Source organism: Acomys minous (assembly GCF_964271855.1).
Source record: "Acomys minous genome assembly, chromosome: 2".
In the NCBI taxonomy this organism is placed as follows: domain Eukaryota; kingdom Metazoa; phylum Chordata; class Mammalia; order Rodentia; family Muridae; genus Acomys; species Acomys minous.
The window spans coordinates 45,058,775-45,079,479 of NC_140484.1; the positions used below are offsets into that span (position 1 = coordinate 45,058,775).

Below are 20,705 nucleotides of genomic sequence, written 5' to 3' on the forward strand. Positions count from 1 at the left end.
TGATGGCATCACGGCCCTTATTCCTCACCAAATGTGGTGGCTGTCAGGACCAATTTTAACCAATTGGCGTGCCAACACGCAGAACCCAGGCTTGATGCCCACTGCAGTGTGATAAGTGCTGTAGGCATCCCTGGGGGCGGGGGTGTAGGGGGAGCTTCAGGTTTCTCCTTCTTGGTCTCCTCTCTTTTCGTGCTCCCCGACCCCCACCCCTCCCGACCCCTGTCTCCTGTGAATCTCTTCTTCTTTAGAACTATTAGTTCCCTAAGATAGGCTCCAAGTAAGCACCTGGTTAGAAAAAGACAGAGAGGAGGCCAGGCCCAGAAGGGTGGTGGGGCCAGAGGTGACAGGTGTGAGGTTCGCTTTGGTGCTGTCTAGTTTTACTCTCCTGCGTTTCCTTGCATCTACTGAGGTATGTGATCTTAGACTCTCCGAGGTAGAAAGCTGCAATGTTATAGAACATCTGAAGTAGCTGGAGTGCTGCCTGGCCCCGGATCTCAGTTTTATGAGTATAAGAACAAAGCCTGAAAAGGAAGTGCCAATGTACCTTTCTATAATTTTTGAGCACCTATTTTATGCAAATTGCTCTGTATGACTGTGCTGCTGCGTAGGATAGAAAAAGAGTACAAGGGAGGAATGAACTACCTAATTAGGCAGAAAGACTTTCACAAAAATAGTTAACATTTATCCAGCGCTCAGCACACCCTAGGTACTTCCTTTAGCACTTTGTGAGCATTAGCTGGAACGATCTTTACAATAATCCTAGGATTGGGAAACTATTATTTTCCTTCTTCTATCAATGGGGAACGGAGGCTTAAAGGAGGCTAGGGAACTTGTCAGCACCACACAGGGAGCCAGTGGCAGTGCCAAAACTGCCGGGCTGTAAGGCTTATCATTAACTTCATTTTAAATACGCTCTATCGCCTCCCACAGGAGAGACGGAGCGTTTGTCTCTGGTTGGGCCATGTGAGGTTCAGTCTCCTTAAGCTTGTGTGTCTAGAAGGATACCACGTCCCCCCAAGGCTCCTGGGCTTGGAGGGTGGGCCTTCAAGTACTGAGCGTTCAGAGAGGCAATACACCACAAGGGCTAGTTCTAGGGGCTAGTAGCTGGGCTACCAGGGGAGAGATGGCACAGCCAGCTTCACTGGAATTGAGCAATTCTCTATGCTGTTCAATCCAGGTGGCCACCTGGTCCCCGATACTGCTGGGTCTTAAGCATCTGTTTCCTCCTTCTCCCTAGCTTGCTATTTGCAGTCAGAGTCGATGAAGGCTCTATTCACCTGTGTTTGCAGGAAGACTGAGAGGTCCCTTGTCTGCTTTTAAACCGTTTGCCTATGACAGCATATGAATAACAAGATGGGGGAGCAACTCTGATGTAGCTTCTGAGGCGCCATGCCACTTCAGCATCATTTGTTGCCTTTCCCTTTCTCTCTAGGATAGTAACGATTGCCTACTGGCGCTGATCTTTTCCAAGAAACATAAATGGGTCACTTATTAGCTTTTGGGGTAATTTATCCAAGTGGATTTGAAACATTTTGCACAGTCCTAACGTAAACATACCATAAAACTCGTGGCATAAACACAGAAATCACATTAAAGGGAACTTCAGAGAAAAAGGCTGATTCAACAGCAGTTTACTTTTTGTGTTGGTATTAGAATTTAATATGATGTCATTTTTAACGACTGTAAAATTTAAAAAGTTGTTAACTCTTCAGGTTCCTTTAGCAGTAGTATACAGAGAAAAGGGGAACAGTTGCTTGCTCCTAAGTAAAGTGTTATCTGAGGTGAATTTAAGACAATATAGACATAGGTGATAAAATCAGAATGGATAGTGCCCTTCTGAGAGTGATATACTGAATACAGTATTTAGGAGCACAGAATCTCAAGCTAAAGCCTGATTTCAAAGCTCCAGTTTTCAGATATCACATGTACCTAGGTAAGTAACTTTGAACTTCAGGTTTCTCTCCATTACATGGGGACAGGAGTCCTGCTCCAGGTTCTTGTGATCGTTAAATAGGTATAGACACAGCATGGGGTGGAATCAGCCGGGATAATAATTTATGAACATCTGTGTGGGCAGGGGTTCAACACACCTCTGTGTGCATGTCTGCTGGTCGGACGCTTTACCATTGTCCTTGTATGTTTGGACATAAGAGAACTAGATCCCTGGGAGCTGGAAGCTCCAAGGGTCAAAATGGAAATAGAGACTGGTAACACAGGTTCAAACTCAGATCTGGCAGGGACTTCCTAATACATGGTACAAACAGTCTTAGTGCTCGGAAAGTCTCCGAAGAGTTTTGTTGTTTTTAATCCGTCACTGGTTTTCTTGTTGAAGTTCAGATTTTTTTTTAAAAAGAGGGAAACAAGAAGGAGACTTTCACTGTCTCCGACTTATTCCGTCTGCCCCCTGAGGACCTAACCCTTACACTGTCCCTCAGAAGACCTGCAACGTTTCCCCAGCTTGCCTGCCTGTGTCTCATCCTTTCCCTTATATTTTTGATACATCCTTTCTTTTAGATGTTTTACATCAAAAGCCCTATTTTCTTGCAGTTCTTTTCCAGAGAGAATTTTCCTTCAGCTGTAGGATATTGAAGGAACTAGAGTGCAGTCACAGAGATCTTCCAACAGTAGAAGTTTCTGCCTGGTGGAACATTGTTGAGAGAGTGTTAAGATTTTCCTCTACTTGTTGCTCAGTCATCATCAGAGAAGCATCCTCCTGCAGCAGATGAGAACAAACACGGAGACCCACAGCCAGATTTTATTCAAAGACTTGAGAGATCTTGGGCCATTCAGCTTGAAAAGGGATGTCTCCATCAAACACCTCTCCTCAGAGCTCAGGGAAACCTGTAGAAAAGGAGGCAGAAAGATTGTAAGAGCCAAAGGGGATGGAAGACACCAGAACAAGGCCATCTAAAGCAACATGATCAAAGCTCATATGAGCTCACAGAGACGGCGGCAGCATGCACAGGGATTGGATGGGTCTGCACCAGGCGCTTTGAATCTATATGATGGCTTCTAGTCTAGTGTTTTAGTGGGATTCTTGAGTGTGTGAATGAGTGTGTCTCTGTTTCTTGTGTCTCCTTTTGGGCTCTTTTCCTTATGTTTGTTTGTTTCGTCCAACACCAATGTGTTAGTTTATATCATATCATATTATATATTATCATTTCTTAGCAGCCTGTTTGTTTTCTAATTAAAGAAAGAAAGTGGTTTGGAACGGAAGATGAGGCAGTAAGGAATTAGAAGGATTAGAGTGTAATTGGTCTTTTGCTATGGGAGGGCAGGTGGTGAGGAACTGGCTTTAGTAGAGCATGAGCAGTCTTTTGCTACTTTGTTGGTTTTTCTTTCTTCTACTCTTCTCCACCCTTTTTTCTACCCTTTCAATGACCTAACACTAGATAAGAGAGAAAAAAGGAGAGGGCAGGAAAGAGACCTCTGAATAAAGTCAAGGGTTAGAAAGCGGGCAACATTATCATTACACTACTTCCTGCTGATTAAGGGTGTTGAGCTTCTTGGGGCAAGTTTGATCTTCATCAGAATATCGAATTTCTTGTTGTTGTTTCTTCTTTGTGCATGACTGCTTAACAAACCATGACCAACAACCAACAACAACTCACCGGCTTCTGAGGGCCCTAGCATTTATATATTCTATTAAAAGTTATCAGAATTCCAAACATCACACAATTGCAGAAACCATCTGCAGTTGGCCAAACCATCCCTCTGCTAGAGCATGAGGCCAATCAGTTAGCTATTGTGAAGCAGGCCCATATCCCTACACTTGGGATTATCACAAAAACATATTCTTATATTTTTGTTTGCAAAGAAACCAAAATTCCAAAATTCTCACTACTGTAGAAGGAGGGGAAAGCATAATCAGGGTACATTATGTGAGAAAAAAATCTATTTTCAGTAAAAGGAAAAGAGAAAGATTTTTCTGCACTAAATTGTGCCATGAGATGAGATCACCTATATTAGGGTTGCTTACTCTCAGGAACATTGGTACTTTTGGACAGATAGAGGTTCCTGGCATTGCTAAGTATTCTGTAAGTGTGTGTGTGTGTGTGTGTGTGTGTGTGTGTGTGTGTGTGTGTGTGCGTGCGTGCGTGCGTGCATGATTAACTCTGGTTAGGAACTGCCATTCTACACAGAAGTTAAGATCATACAAACTGCACCTCATCTGGTAGGAATGGTTTCCATTTAGGCTGTTATTAATTCTGCATCTTGCTAGAAATGCAAATGCTAAAAGGTAAACACATTTGTTTTTGGTTGTTAAGATTCTTTGACTTTCTAGTCCCACATATCTATAAACATCAGCCCTGCTTTTTAAAAATATGTACATTGTAGTGGAAAAAAACATAGCTCTTTGGGCCAGATGCCCAGACTGGAGACTGACTCTGCTGATGACACACAGGCTTGGGCAAAATACTTTCATGAATCCCAATGTTTGTATTTGTAAAACAGGACTGCACAGAACCACACATTCTTCACCAGAGTTCTGGAAAACAGGCTTTGATTTCCACCGTGGTTCCCAGAGGGAGAGTTGAGGGAGTACAGCAGAGTGAACACATTGTCTCCCACGAGCATACCCAAGGCTTATCAGGAATGGAAGAATAGCTTAGGCTCTTGATGATTTTAGGGATGAGACTCAACCAAATTTGCACCAGACCCTGGACTAGCTCTACTAGGAAAGGGGTACTCTACCTGTACCAGCCCCAGGAAGAGTCCTGAAGGTTTCTTCCACGGCACCCATGACTTGGAATGTAGGAGAAGAAACTTGCTGTGAGAACACGTGAACCATAGTGTTTGACCCCACTGAAACCCTGACATTTTGGTCTAGTTGGACCTCAACTAGTTTCAATGTCAATTTTCATACTTTATTGCTTTCCTTTAAATAACCTTTAGGCTTTTTGTTTTGTTTTGTGTCCATGGTTTTGATATAATTTATAAAGGCTGGACAATATTTAAGGGAAGAAAAGCCATGGAGATCTTTCCAGACTGGAGGAAATGTGGAGAGTCCATAGCTTACAGCGTCTTAGGACTGCAACCATCAGGAAATCCACCTGCACTCTTCTCTGACCCCCATCAAAACCAACGCCTTGAGTGTGCTTCAAAAACATTCTTCCACTGAGCTGCATCTCTAACGTCAACTAATTCACTCTGTTTCTCCTGCGTTCTCCCTCCTCCCTCTCTCCTCTTTTTGTAAGGATAATGTAACTGTATTCAACAAGCACCCGAGGCTGGCAGCTAATTTCTTCATCCTGATGGGATCTACTAGGTGCTGGGGAGTAAGTGTGTGGCTTCAAGAGACCTCAAGGAATATGAAGCTCCCTGGTTGCTTCTCCTGGCCAGATATACAGACAAACCCTTGTGTGGGCAGGGGCTTGAACTTGGGACTTCTTAGAGAATTCTAGGGTTCCAAGCCAAAGCATCCATGCAGCAAACTACAGAGGACAAGGCTCATGCAACGCCCACTCTCTTCGTTCTTCCTGAGACTGCCCTGTCCAGAGCATGAAGTGGGAATAACGTGAAGTCAAGAGACTGGTAATGAACCCTGAAAATTGTCTGTCACCAATCAGCAAACACCCTCTACCCTGACTTGGTGCATGGATGCTCCTGTGACTAATTTGCCACATCTTTTTGTAATAACAAGGGATTTTAAAGGTGTTTATCCCATCCGCAGCTTTTTAAAGCAGTGAGTTCATTTAAATAATTACCTAGTCATTTAGTTAATGCATTCTTTTTTAAACTTGACTAACTACAGCGTATGTGCTTTTGATGGAAAAAGAGCCCCCTTTATGTAATAGCACTGTTTTTCCCCCCACAAAATAAATGCAACACAATTATTTTACTGCAGAGAAATTAGCTCATTTGCAAATGCCACCTCAGAACACAAGAAGAATGGCATTTATTGAAGCACTAATAACGGCACCATGTTAGAATAATTTTATGCTGACGGGTCCACAATCACTCAACATTTTAAGAGCTGTCATCACACCAGCATGAGCTGCATGCAAAAGTACAAATTTATGCTGTGACATCATGGCACTGAGTGTAATTGGAATAAAATCACCGGCTTCTCTTTGGCATTTGCTGGTATTTCTGAGCCCTTCCTTGCACATCCATGGTGGATTCTTGGTCCTGAACCGGCATATTCTGTGAACAGAGGATGGGCCAGGGTCATGCAGATGGGCCGTTCATATACTTCTGGAGGACACTTTCCAGTGGGTGTTCAATGACCTGTGCTGTGACTGAACAGAAGGCTACAGAGCTGCAAGAACCACAAATCAGCCAAAGACACTCTTTAGATATGGATAATTAAGCAACTGTTACCATACAATGGCTGAGGACCTCACATCAGTTTTAGCAAGTTAATAAATTCCAGCCATGGTCCATGCTTAAGTGCTGCGCTTGAGAGAACCAGAACATCCACCCAGGTTTTCTATAACATTTTACTCTTATTGGAGATAAGGGGTGGGGTGGGGGTGGAGGTGGTTCCTTCTGAGAGAAACAACACCTAACAAGAGGTGACAGTGATCATGGAGAAAGGGCACAAATGCCCCTGTCATATTTAGACATGGCGCAGTGCTTGAAATCTCACAGTTCTTGCCACTTTGAAGATAATCAGATGTGCTCTGCCCTGAGGATGGAGGTGTTGATGTGCGGCTTTTCAGATCTGAGCTGAACTCTGTAATTGGGAACTGTGCTTGGGCACACAGGTGTGTGCTGCTGTCTGTCAAAGATTTGAGGGGAGGTGCGTGGGCACATTTCTGCAAAAACACATCTCAGTGTTCCCCCTCCGTAGTGCTGAAAGCGTGGAAATGAGGGCGACTGCAGCCCCCATGACTGGGGAGTGTCTGTCTTACTAAGCTTGATGAGAGAGTTAACTTGGATGTAGCGAGGAAATATAATTAGGGGCCAGATAATTGGTAAACATAACACATTTGTGTTAAGGGATGGCAGAGTATGGGGGTTATTTACTTTGGAGGATACAGATCCTGATAACGACATCCAAAATCCTAATGATCAGCTCTTGTGAATATGTTACCTTATATGGCAAGTGGGACCTTGTGAATGTAATTAGGAGTCCTGAAATGGGCAAATTATCTAAGTTATCCGTATGGGTCTAATGCAATATGAAGGTTATTATGACAAAAGAGGAGGGATGAAGAGGCAGCCAGAAGCAGAGAATGAAGTGATGTGGCAGCTGGCTTTGGAGATGGAAGGAACCAAAGAATGGGGGCAGTGTCTAGGATCCTGATAACGCCTCGACACAGACACCTCCCTGGGGCTTGCGAAGGAAGCGAGCCTTGCCCAGGTCCTGATTTGGGCTCCAGGAGACATCTCAGACTTCTGGGCTCCAGAATCATAAAGTAATGAATATGTCTGATTTTATGACATAAATGTGTGGTAATTTGTTGAAGCAGCAATAGAAAACTAATGTAATCATAGTCTTTAAAAATTAATTAGTATGTTAAATGGACTGAACTAGGGTATTTTTTGTTTGATGAGTTTTTTGGTTTCCATAGGAACCACAAAAATGCCTAAAAATCTTATACTTCCCATGCTGATTTATGAAATCACAGAAGCCCTTTTCATCAGGAGGAAGGTGCCCAAAGTAGGTTGTAGGCTGTATAGACCAGGAGTGTGGGAAATGCTCTCTTGGTTTAATTCTCTTCCTAACTGGTGGATTTAGCTACATTGCTTGTGGTTGGCTCTCCTAATGGTGAACCTTGTATAGACATCAATAACTTGTAGTTCCTTTACTTATATTTACTGAAGAGCTACAGAGAGAGCCCTAGGCAGGCCATCAAGAGGCCCTTTTGGTACAAGTGGGCCAGGCTGGTTTATTCTAGCTGGGAGAGCCTGGCCAGAAGGTTCTGTTGTTTTCCAAAACCAGACCTGTGCCATGGGAAGGTCTGCAGGCCAAATGCAGAATTGTGAAATCCAGTCCCAATGGATATATCTGTAAAACATTCCTGAAACTAAGGCTCAGGGAACATTTTGGAAGAAGAGACAGAAAGACTGTAAGAGCCAAGGATCAGGAAGTTTTCTCTGATACTGTGTCTCTTTGAAATGTCCGAAGCTATACCCATAAAGTCTCACCAACATGACGAGGCAGCTAAATACAAGCCGAACAAGGACAACAACAATATGTATGCCAAAGTGAACAGGAAAAGCCCACAAGGCCTCAACCCCACACACAAAGAACTACAGGCAGCTAAGGATGCTAAGAGTGCGAAACACTTCTCCAGGGAAGAGCACACTGTTTGGTTATTCAATATAAAATTATACACACACACACACACACACACACACACACACACACACACACATACATACATATACATATATGCATATAACAACAATGAATGAAGAAAAGAATTCGAAAGAGATGAAGGAGAATTATATGAGAGGCTTTAGAGAGAGGAAAGGAAAGGGAGAGGGAGTAATATAATTATATTATAATCTCCAAAAGAAAGAAAACTGAAGAAAGAAAAAGAAAGAGAGGAAGAAAGAAAGAACAAAACTAAGAAAGAAAGAAAAAGAAGATGATTTGCAGAGCCTTAGGCATGCCATCAAGAGACGCCAGTCCTGCTCTAACTGGCAGAGATAGCTAGAAGACTCTCTTGTCCTCTAAGAGCAGGCCAGTGCCTGCAGCTACTGGGTACAAAGGGAACTTTCTCCCAGGGTTCTTACCAGCTATGGAATCTGGACAAACTCCCTCTGAAATTTCTGTCTAAGACTAGTCCTTTGGTCATTATGCCTAAAGTCCCAGTCATGTTAATGAAGAAGCCACCTTATGATTCTGAACTCTTTTGGTCACCTACCACCATTTAAGTCTTGTGAAGTCAGGCTACAGAAATCACAGGGTCTGGTAATCATCCCCTACTCCCTACCTAGAGCCCTGACTCAGAGAATCCATGAGCACCACAAGACGATTTATGATTTATGCTACCAAATGTGGTGACCTGGTAAATTGCAACAAAATATTGCTGCATGGGATCACCAACCACTGTCAGACACGACGCAAAGAAAAAGAGTGCTGAGACCATAGCCACTCAGGTCACTGAGTGGAAGAGGCAAATTCATCTGTCTAGTGCATATGTACACTCGAATACTCATTTAGAAATAAAATCATTTCACCACAATCAGTTTTTAAAGGCTAAGGATAGAATAACCCTAAGAAATCAACTTCTCAGAGTATGTACACAGAAGGAGTGCCTAGGCAGAAGTTTTGATAATTTACAGTATTTCACAAAATGAGCAGAATAAACACCTTTCTCTGCTGAACGCCTGTCTGAGCTGATGCAGTGTGGGAGGAGATGAGGTCAAGTTTCGACTGTGGTTGTCAGATCTCCATGAAGATCATTTACCATTCTTTGCCTCAGATTCCTTTGTGAAGTTAGAAATTTTACACACACACACACACACACACACACACACACACACACACACACACATTTGTCAACTTCTGACACCACCATGATCTGAATGCTGGATGTAGTGAGAAGTAGATCCTCAGTGACATATTTCTTAGGGATGTTTTGACTTTTTTTTTTAATGCCATTTTTTGGTGGCCATTGCAGATGGCCAATGCCTCTGTTGTGGTGGATTCTCAGCCACCTCAGTTCTCCATGTTTCTGCTGCTGCTTCTGAAACTGACTCTTCCTGTCTCAGCTTTCTTCCCTCCAAATGTGTTTTCTTTGTCAAATGATGATGAAGTCTTTTCTACAAAGTAAAGCTCTTTTTGTGTCTGTCCAAGTCACTTGGGAGACCCAGATTTCTGAATGAGACCATACTTGGGAGATTTGATTATGTCCACCCCTCACACCAAAAGTTCATATAATCTAGTGACTTACTTTGAGGAAAATAATATGTCAGGCAAGTGAGACGGGAAAGAGAACTGGCTGCCAACTCTGAGAACCTAAGTGTTGCTGCTGGTCCATCATGGTAAGAGATAACCTATCCTACAAGTTTTCCTTTGATCTTTACATGCACATGGTATAGCATGCAACCCTACATGAAATAAATACATAAATGTTAAATAATAATAGCAGTAATATGACACTCTAGATAGATTTCAGTGAGCAGTTGAAAATTTCATTAGAGTGAGAAAAGATCTAAAACAAATTATCAGAGGATGAGGGCTGCTGGGCCTTCTGCTGCCATTTTAGGTAACTGCATAGAAATGACTCTGTGAAATTGTTTTCTCTTACAGCCTGGCCTTTCTTACCTTCCAGAACACTCTCCAATTCTCTACGAATATCAACAATATCACGTTTGAGAATAAACCTCCAGTGAGCGAGTACATTTTGCTGGCAGGTAAAGGTAACAACTGACATCCATAGGCACATCCCTCATGCAGAGAGCTGTGCTGTGAGTGGATCCAAAGGCTTATCCTTTCCGCAATCATTTGTTGCCCAGGAGCAGGAGCCTGGGAGGAAAAGCAAAGCATCCCCGGTGTGACTCTGTGATTCTGTATGGATGAGTCATAAAAATAATTGCAATAGACATTTAGAATCATTCAGACCTTATTCACAGGTGAGGAAAATTCCATAAAACATTAAACACGAATCTGTGGCAATGCCACGAAACTTCATCAAGACAGAGAAATATCAGAGCCCGAGAGACAGCTCAGATGTTAAAGTGCACCCACTGTTTTTTCAGAGAACTTAGACTTAGTTTCCAGTATACCCACATAGTGGCTCACAACTGCCTTTAACTCCAGTTCCAGGAGACCTGGCACCTTTTCCTGGCCTTTGCTGGCACCAGGCCTGTACTTGTAGATACCTACAGGTTGGCAAAACATTCATACACATTAGTAAATTAGAGAAATGTGAATGACACAGCTATCGGCATTCTAATAAAGTAGTAAATTCTGACCCACAAGGTCATATGCTGCTGAAACTTCTTTTTTCATCTTTTTAAATGAAAAATTCAAAGCTTAGGGGTGTACTCTGCAGGTAGAATGCTATCTAGAGCTTTCCAAGCTAGGACTGAACCCTAAGCATGGAGTAGAAACTGCAGAAAATTCTACCTTGTCACAGTGGAATTGAGGTCTTCTCGTTAACTGAGATGAACAGCATCAGGACACACTATGAAGGACATTTTGTTATTTTAAAGAAGCATCAATTACATGTATTAAGAACTTTTATGAGGTTTCAGACAGACTGCCAAGTAGTTTAATGTCCCAATTAAAACCGGTATGTCAACTTTGTAAAGATCTAGTCACTTAACTTATATGTTAAGACTTCTTTTGTTTTTTGTTTTGGAATTTGTGTCCTTTAAAAAATTTTAAAAATGTATTATAATTTGTTCAGCTTACATCGCAGTTGTTATCCCCTTGCTTGTATCTTCCTCTTTCCATTCTTACAATACTTTAAGCACCTTTTGAAAGGCAAATGAAGCAAGGGATAGGTAGCATTTGGCATAGCCAGATTTCAGCTCCAGAGTCAAAGCTCCCAAAAAGGCTCAAGTCATAATGAAAGCACAGCCAGAGCTAAGGAGAGGCCTCAAGTGTGGACTGTTAACTCTTTAATGGAGCACACAGGGAAAGGGCCCGCAAAGAACTCTGTCCTCACAGATGGTTCTTTAGTAAGTTCTCCTCAAGCTTAACTCATCTACATTGCTATTTATTTTAACACTTGCTTCACATTTTTGCCTTTGTTTAAACCATTAAAAGCGATTCCCCATATTTGATGCATCAGTCAGGGTCCCACTGGGGAATGGACCCCACTCGGATGTTTAAACAAGGACATTCAGAAGACGAGGCTGCTTTCAGATATGTCACTGGAGGAGGCTGTGGGCTGGAGACACAGTCCCATACTGTCCCCTACAGCAGCTTTGATCTCGCAGAGATGCCTATTCAGGTAAGGCTTGATTCTTTACTCTACCACAGGAAAGAATTTCTCCTCCCATATTTCCATAACTGCCTTTCTGTACTGCCCTGGTGAGTCCTTAAAACATAGCATCACATGATCAATGTTGGGGGCACCCAGAGAGTAGCAGCTGTGAAAATTCCTCAGTGATTAAAAGGCAGTAGATTCAAGGAGTCTTTCCAGACTCCCGTGACACCTGTCAACATGAAGGGTGAGCAAAGCAAACAATTTCTGCCAATTACTGAGCATGTAAACCTGAGTGCTTATTTAAGAAAGCCTGTGCTTACGACTCCAGGATAAATACAAACTTTGATGGAGCTGAAATTTAAGCAATATAAGGACAATAGGAAAAATATCATAGAATCACAACTCATAACTGCTGGGTTTTCTGTGAGGACACAGGGAGCAGCCTATATAACCTAAGGTGAATTCTCACTAGCTTTATAGAAAATGTGGCCTGACTCCCCATGCATACCCTCTGCTTCCCAGCTCTGTGGGAGGTTTGCAAGCTGAACACAGTCAGCTGACTCATGGGAATTTTCATTGTTTTCTTACATCAATAATAGTATATGAGATTTGCTATAATGTAGCTATTTCTTCTAGGCCTGACATGACTATCTGCCTTCATGGAGCAGCAACTGGTGGTGTCCTGTCAAATATCTAGGACTCTGTTAACAAGAAGGAAATAAAGCAATACAATGACAGGCTACGGTAATGGCAGTGGGCTGTTAATGTTCTCTTCTAGAAGATAGTGGATAGTCATGTGATCCTCACCTGCAATTCTAGCCACCACTCTAGCCGGGAGCCTAGATGTTCATAACTAGCGTGAGTGCTGGAATATATAGGAGATGGAAATAGACTCATCCTGTGTTTGAGCCATTCATGTTCTTATAAGTAACTTGACTGAGTTTCCAAAGTGGGCTTGGATGAAACTTTTTTGACATTGATATACACACGTACACACACGTACACACACACACACACACACACACACACACACATACAGAGAGAGAGAGAGAGAGAGAGAGAGAGAGAGAGAGAGAGACAGAGAGAGACAGACAGACAGAGAGAGACAGAGACAGAGAGACAGAGAGAGACACAGAAAGAAAGACAGACAGAGAGACACAGAGAGAAAGAGAGACAGAGAGAGAAGGAAGAGAAAGAGGAGGTGAGAGAGAGAAGGAAGAAAAAGAGGGAGAGAGAGAGAGAGAGAGAGAGAGAGAGAGAGAGAGAGAGAGAGAGAGAGAGAGAGCTGGGGAGGGGGGACAGGGAGGGAAAGGGAGAGGGAGAAGGAGAAAAAAAAAGGATTTTCCAAAGTGGACTTGGATGAACCATTCTTTTGACGTTGATGTACACACACACACACACACACACACACACACACACACACACACAGAGTTAATGCTTTAAAATTTTCTACATTAATGTTTCTTTTAAATCTTTCCTCTTATCATGCTTGTAGATCAACTTCATTTTCTAGCTTATAATGTGCATATGTACTATAGTATGGCTATATCAATGTTAATTCAGCCAGGCTTTGGGAAACATGCTATATGGGGGTTTCTACTCTTTTTCCACTATTAAAAACTACCACAAGGAACATCTTGCTATACATTTAGTATACATTGTATACAAGCAAGCCAGTGCAAGCATTTTTTGCAGGTCTCCAAGTCTAAATGACAGGTCAAAGATCACACACTTCTCTAATTAGGATGTGCAGTCGGTGAAGTACCTTATGAAAAGGTTATGTTAATTTCTGTTGCAGCCACCCTTTATCAGAGTTCCTGTTTTCTGAAACTCTCTCCAACATTAAAGTACTAACAGCCATTTACCTCTTCACCAGATGATAAATAAAAATGATAGCTCCTTGATGCTGTGATTTGCATTTTTAAAGTGAGGTTGGAAATTTTCTTCCTGAGCTTATTGGCCGTCAACTGTGACAAGGTGCTAATCGCTAATTGAAGATAGGTGTTCTCATCTATTTCCTGTCTTATGCCAGGGATACCATCAGCACACACTCTGTCTTAGGTGGTGCAGGGGGTGGGGTGGGGGGAATGTGTGCCTTCCTCCTGACACTTTACTGCCATCTACCAGAAAAAACTGTCATTATGCATAAGTAAATCCCAGAAAACTATGGGATTAACAATGCTCTGCAAAGCTGTGCAGGGCTGGACCAAGACATCTGTACTGCCAGCCCTATGGGCTTCCTTTTTAAGTCCCAGCCAAGATAGTGGCTGTCTCCTCTCTAGCTTTCATTCATTGTAAAACGGTTCTCTGATGCAGTTCCACTGTCCTAGTTCTTAACTCCCCTGTGCTGTCTTGGTCTTCTCTTTCTGGTTCATTTCCTCTGTCTCTGAACTTGACTCTTTCTCTGTACATTTTCCTGTAAAGCGTGAGATGCCAAGTCCAGGACACTTTCTTTGAGCACTGGGCCATTTCATTACTTACTGGTTTTGGAGAATATTGTAATCCCTCTGGGTTGTGCTCTCTCTCTCTCTCTCTCTCTCTCTCTCTCTCTCTCTCTCTCTCTCATGTGGTGTGTGTGTGTGTGTGTGTGTGTGTGTGTGTGTGTGTGTGTGTGTAAAATCTACTGGGCTTTTGAGATAGATTCAGGGCATTTTTCTTAGCTCTTTAGATGTGTGAATTTATATCTAAACTCAATTACTAAATGAGTTAGCTACTAATTAAGACTTCTACAACCATTACCTAATTAGTAGTGATTTCAGAGGTATTGGATAAAGGTTGGAGATTAATGAAGAAAGAGCTGACAAATATTCACTTTCAGTTTAGGGAAAATTCATAGTTCTTTTTAAATAAGGGAGGACAGTGGGTTTACTTAAGCAGAAACATAATAGAGTTGTTTAAAACCACTGGGCAAAGTCTACGAGGTGCCCTGCAAGAGGTTTGCAGCAATTTGAGCCCTTTTAGCTTCAGAATAAACTGAGGAGGCTCACAGAAGACCTTTCCTCATGAGGTCCCTGTTGACCTCTCCTTAAAAGTGTACAAAGTTCATGGTTCCCCAGTTCCACTGAGCAAATGTCACAAGCCTTTACTAGAACCCAGAACAACAGCAAGTTAATCATGGGACTCTGTGAAAACACTCTAGATGTAAGTGTGTATTAGTGCAGTGGGGCCCGGGGAAGCATGAGGAGCTTATTATATGCAGTAGAATGTACTAGAATTTCAAAATCACACTGATGACTTATTTCCAAGATGGAGAAGTTGCACATTAGAGTGTATAAGGCAAGTGACTCACAGCCACACCGTGGCACACCCTATGCCCAAAAGGATGCTCTTCACCATAAATTTCAGAGTCAAAGTCTCTGGCACTAGCACCTCAGCACATCAGGGAGACCACTTTATCCACATGCTGGGCTTTCTCTCAAGTTCTCTCTTATTTGACACTGAAGGACCCTCCTCTAAGTTTCTTATCTAAGCCTAGCATTTTTCTTTCCTAGTTGGTACCTTCACTGACTCAGAGGATGCGAGAATGGCCTGGGTGGGATGCCTTTGCTAGGCAAGCAACAGTCCTGTGCCCACCCAGGAAGATTTACAGTGTAATATATGCTCTAAGTAGAGCTTTGACAAGGAAGATGGCCTGCAGCCAATATCCCAACCCAAACAATTGTCAGATGACTAGGGAAAGAAAAATAAACGTTGTACAAGTGGTGACTCAATAGCTATTTCAGGGCAGAAGAAGGCTTCTTTTATAGCTGTTTCAACAGTGTACTTGAACTAGCAGGATCTGCCCACTCCTGACCCCAAACACCTGGGCTTCAATGCTAAAAGGTTTAGTCAACCCAGTGCTCCTGGCATGTGTCACCAAGCCCTTGGCACCAGCATCAGTTGGGGCAGAATCCCAAGCATCTGCCTCCCCATCCCATGCTACCCAAGCTGTATGCACACAACTCAATCCTTGTATTTTTCTCCCTACCCAGCAATGTCTCCCGAGATTACAGGGTATTTTTGTGACAAATATTTCTTTCTTTGACCAAGTACTCTGCATTCATTCACACATTGTAGCTGAAATCTTTACTTTTCTTAAATTGAAAACCCTAAATAAACAACTTGTGTTTCGCTCTCCCTCAGCCTGAGTGGTGGGGATTTGGGTCAAGTGGCCTCTTTCTATGCTCACATTGTCTCCTGTTTTTATGTACCTATAGGGATAGAGTTATTGCAGTGTATACATGCTGCATCGGGACCATCTATCTATCAGGATAGAGACAACCTGAGAAATTTTGGTTTCCTGGATAACAAATTTGCTCTAAAATTTTTTTCTGCTTTCTTTCATGTCTTTTATTTTCTCCATTTCTTTCTCTTGTTTTTTTCTTGTTTTCCACATAAATATTTTCCTTGTATCCTAGAACACTGCAAACCCAATAGCAGAAATAAATCTTACAAATGTGTATTTCCCTTTTTGTTATCCTCTCAAGGAATATGTTTTTTCCTCATGAAGAAGGCCTTGTGAACTTTTTTTTTTGTTTATGACAGGTGTCATGCCTATTTCAAAGTTTTCAGGCTTTCAGCTGACTGTGTTTTTCTGCTGCTGAGTGTGAAACAGTTGGGAATGGTAAAAACACAGAATCTATTGAATTAGAATGTGATCCTAAACTCATATCATGTTGGCCCGCAACAGAAATTTTAGACTCCAGATGCCAGTGAGCAACTGTGCATCTTATCTCTTCTTTCTACTGCATGTGCATGATTAGCCTGATGCTTGGTCCTAGAAGAGCTGAGCTAAGACCACAGTGCTCTTGGGTGCAGAGCAAGCGTTACTGCTCAGGCATTTTTTTTTTTTGTTGATACATGATTTGACACCATTTTTTCTTTATTCTTCTTCAATTTTCACCAACCTCACCTCACATTTTCTGACCTACATGATTCTGTGCTGAAGGAAATGAGGGTGGAGACATAGGGAGAGTGGAGTCAGGAGGACAGAGTGCTTGCAGAAAGGAGAGAAACCATGGGAGTGGCATCTCTGAGACAAGATTCATGACAGGGTATGCTCTTGGGAAGATATGGGGTGACTCTGGTTAAGGCTTCTGGTAGTAGGGATCATGGTGTCTGAAGAGGCCTTCCTCTAACTAGACAAGACTCTTAGTGGAGGGAGGAGAACACCAACCCATCCATAAAAACCTTGGCCCGAAATTTACCCTGCCTACAAGATGTGCAGGAATAAAGATAGAGCAGTGATTGAGGGACTATCCAACCAGTTTTTGGCATAACCTGAGACTCACCCAATGGGAGAGAGATAAGCCCTGATGCTATTAATGATATTCTGCTATGCTCACGAACAGGAGCCTAGCAGAGCTCTTCTTTGAGTGCTTCCACCCAGCAGTGGATCAAAACAGGTGCTAGAACTCACAGCCAAACACTGGGAGGAGCACAGGGAATCTTGTGGAAGAGTGAGGTGGGGGGTGGGGTGGGAGAGTGAACAGAAGGACCTGGAGGAGATAAGAGCTCCATAAGAAGTCAACAAAGTGAACTGACCTGAGCCAGGGGGTTTGCAGAGACTGATGCACCAACCAAGGACCATGCATAGAATCGATCTAGGCTCTCTACACATACATAGCCAATGGAGAACTGGTCTTCATGTGGGCCCCCTAGAAAGGCCAGAAGGGTCTGTCTTTGACATGGACTCTGTTGCTGGTTTTTCAATTATTTCCCCCTGATGGGACTGCCTCACCAGGTCACAAGGGAAGAAGATATTCTCAGTCCTGATGGGACTGGATGTGCTAGTGATGGTTGATAAGAGGGAGGCCCCTTATTTAAGGAGTAGGAGAAGGGTGACAAGAGGAAAAGGAAGGGAGGTGGGACTTGGAGGAGAGGACAGAAGGGGTTGTGATTGGGATGTTAAGTTAATGAATATATAAATTAAAAAAAAAAGAAATATGGGAAACATAATCAACATGTAAAAGCCCTTAAAGAGACAAATAAATGAGACAAATAAATCTCTTAAAGAAATACAGGAAAACACAATTGAAACAGGTGATAGGAATAAATAAAACTGTTTAAGACCTGAAAACAGAAATAGAAGCAATAAAGAAAACAAACTGAGGAATCCTGGAGATGAAAAACCTAAGGAAGAGAACAGGAACAACAAACGCAAGCTTCACCAACAGAATTCAAGAGCTGGAAGAATCTCATGCATAGAAGATACAATAGAAGACATTGATACATCAGTCTAAGAAAATGTTAAATCTAAAAAGTTTCTGACACAAAACACCCAAGAAATCTGAGATACTATGAAAATACCTAACCTAAGAATAATAGAAACAGAGAAAGGTGAAGAGTATCAACTCCAAGACCCAGAAAATATTTCCAACAAAATCAAAGAAGAGAATTTCCCCAACCTAAAGAAAGCATGCCTACAGAACACCAATTAGATTGGATCAGAAAAGAAAATCCTCCCATCACATAATAATCAAAACTCTAAATCTACAGATCAAAGAAAGAATATTAAAAGCTGCAAGGGAAAAGGACAATTAACTTACAAAGGCAGACCTATCAGAGTTATACTCCACTTCTCAACAGAATCTTTAAAAGTTAGAAGGGCTTGGGCAGATGTCTTGTGGCCTTTAAGGGACCGCAAATGCCAACCTAGATTACTATACCCAGAAAAACTCAAGATATTCCAAGACAAACCGAAATTTAAACAATATCTATCCAGACATACAGCCCTACATAAAATGCTAGAAGAAAAACTCCAACCCAAGGAGATTAACAACATTCAAGAAAATACAGGAAATAAATAATTCTACACCAGCCAAAACAAAATAAGGGAAGTGTGTGCACAAGCGCCACACACACACACACACACACACACACACACACACCATCACCACCCCCATCAAAATAACAGGATTTAATAATCATTGGTCATTAGTACTTCCCAACATCAATGGACTCAATTACCCAATAAAAAGACATAGGCTAATAGAATGGATGCAAAAATAATATCCATCATTCTGTTGCATACAAGAAACACAATTCAGAAACAAACATAAACATTACCTCAGAGTCAAGGGGTGAAGAAAAGGTATTCCAAGCAATCGGTCCCATAAAGCAAGCTGAAGCAGCTGTTCTAATATCTAATAAAAAATATTTTTAACTAAAATTAATCAAAAGACATGGGAAGGACACTTCATCCTCATCAAAGGAAAAAAATCTACCAAGATAATGTCTCAATTCTGAACTTTTATGTCCCAAATGCTAGGGCACCCACATTCATAAAAGAAACATTACTAAAGACTAAATTACATATTGGACCCTACACATTAATAGTGGGGCACTTCAATACCCCACTCTCACCACTGGACAGGCCATCAAGACAGAAACTAAAGAGAGAAACAATGAAACTTACTAATGCAATGAATCAAATGGTCCTAACAGATATCTACAGAGCATTCCATCTAAACACAAAAGAATATATTGTCTTCTCAACACCTCACAGCACCTTCTCCAAATTGACCAAATAGTCACAAAGCAAAACTCAGCAAATACAAGAAAATTGAAATAATCCCTTGTATCTCATCAGTCCACTATGGATTTGAGCTGGACTTCAACGACAGAAACAATAGAAAACCTACAAACTCATAGAAACTGAACAATCTCTACTCCGTGACCACTGGGTCAAGGAGGAGATAAAGTAAGAAATTAAAGACTTCTAGAATTCAATGAAAATGAAGACACAACATACCCAAACATATGCGACACAGTGAAAGAACTGCTAAGAGGAATCTTCATAGTACCAAGAGTCTTCATAAAGAAATTGGAAAGTTCTCATAACTGGCAAGAGGAACCTGTGACTGTCCAGGCAGTCAGCTCTGTCTGTTCTGTCTATACTTTTGGAAGTTGCTTGCCTGCACTTCCTTCAAATTAGGTAGTATTTCCTTCTGGGAGTCTCTGATGGGGTTAAAGACTACATAGCCACAGTGCTACTATTTTTTTTAAAAACTCTAGACACTAAGATAAGACTGAGTAAGATAAAATACATAGTGAAATAATTTCTCCAAGATTGTCAAATACAAATGGACTGGTCCTTATAAATGTGACTTTTACTGGATAATTTTCATAATTATTTTCATTGTATATAGTTTATTATATTTAATAGAAAAGGGGGGATAAACCTATTTCTTTTATGATCCCAAGTGTGGGATGGAGAAGAGGGCAGAATGTTTACTAGTTAGATTTGAGAAAGCAGGATATTTTTCCACTTAGATGTCGAACTACTTGATGTGGGAGCTTGGTGAAAACCATCTTTAAACAGACTGAGAGGACGCCCAAAACAGGAGAGGTTTGGCTGTTTATCCTTTCACTTCAAGATGCTCATAAAGAGAACTGCTCCAGGGAAAGTTCAAAAGGCTTTGGACTCCAGCTGAGGCTTAAGGTTCCAGCTGCTGCTCCTGGTTCCAACAGCAACTTTGGTAGAATTGCTGGTCTGCTGAAATCCTGCTGACTATGCCAGGAGAACCAGCCTACACGTAGGTGACACAGTGAAGAACTGCTAAGAGGAATGTTTATAGCACTAAGAGCCGTCATAAAGAAATTGGAAAGGTCTCATAACTGGCAACTTACAAGCACATCTGAAACTTCTAGAACAAAAAGAAGCAAACACATCCAAGAAGAGTAGATGGCAGGAAACAAACAAACTCAGGGCTGAAATCAATAAGTTAGAAACAAAGAGAACAATATAAAAAAATCAACAAAATGAAGAACTAGTACTTTGAGAAAATCAACTAGATAAACACATGTTTAATCAAACTAACCAAAATGCAGAGAGCTGGTATCCAAATTAACAAATCAGTAAGGAAAAAGGGGACCTGACAACAG

The 20,705-nt window shown here is 41.8% G+C and overlaps 1 long non-coding RNA gene across 1 annotated transcript in view; it reads left to right on the forward strand.

Annotated features, from left to right (window-relative positions):
* The window catches only part of LOC311588330, a 31,227-nt gene extending 18,649 nt beyond the window's left edge, over nt 1–12,578 (forward strand). The window contains exons 4-6 of the long non-coding RNA XR_014776156.1: nt 10,214–10,317; nt 11,703–11,864; nt 12,477–12,578. This is a non-coding gene — a long non-coding RNA (uncharacterized lncRNA). The remainder of the gene's footprint in view (nt 1–10,213; nt 10,318–11,702; nt 11,865–12,476) is intronic.
* Nucleotides 12,579–20,705: the final 8,127 nt, after the last annotated feature.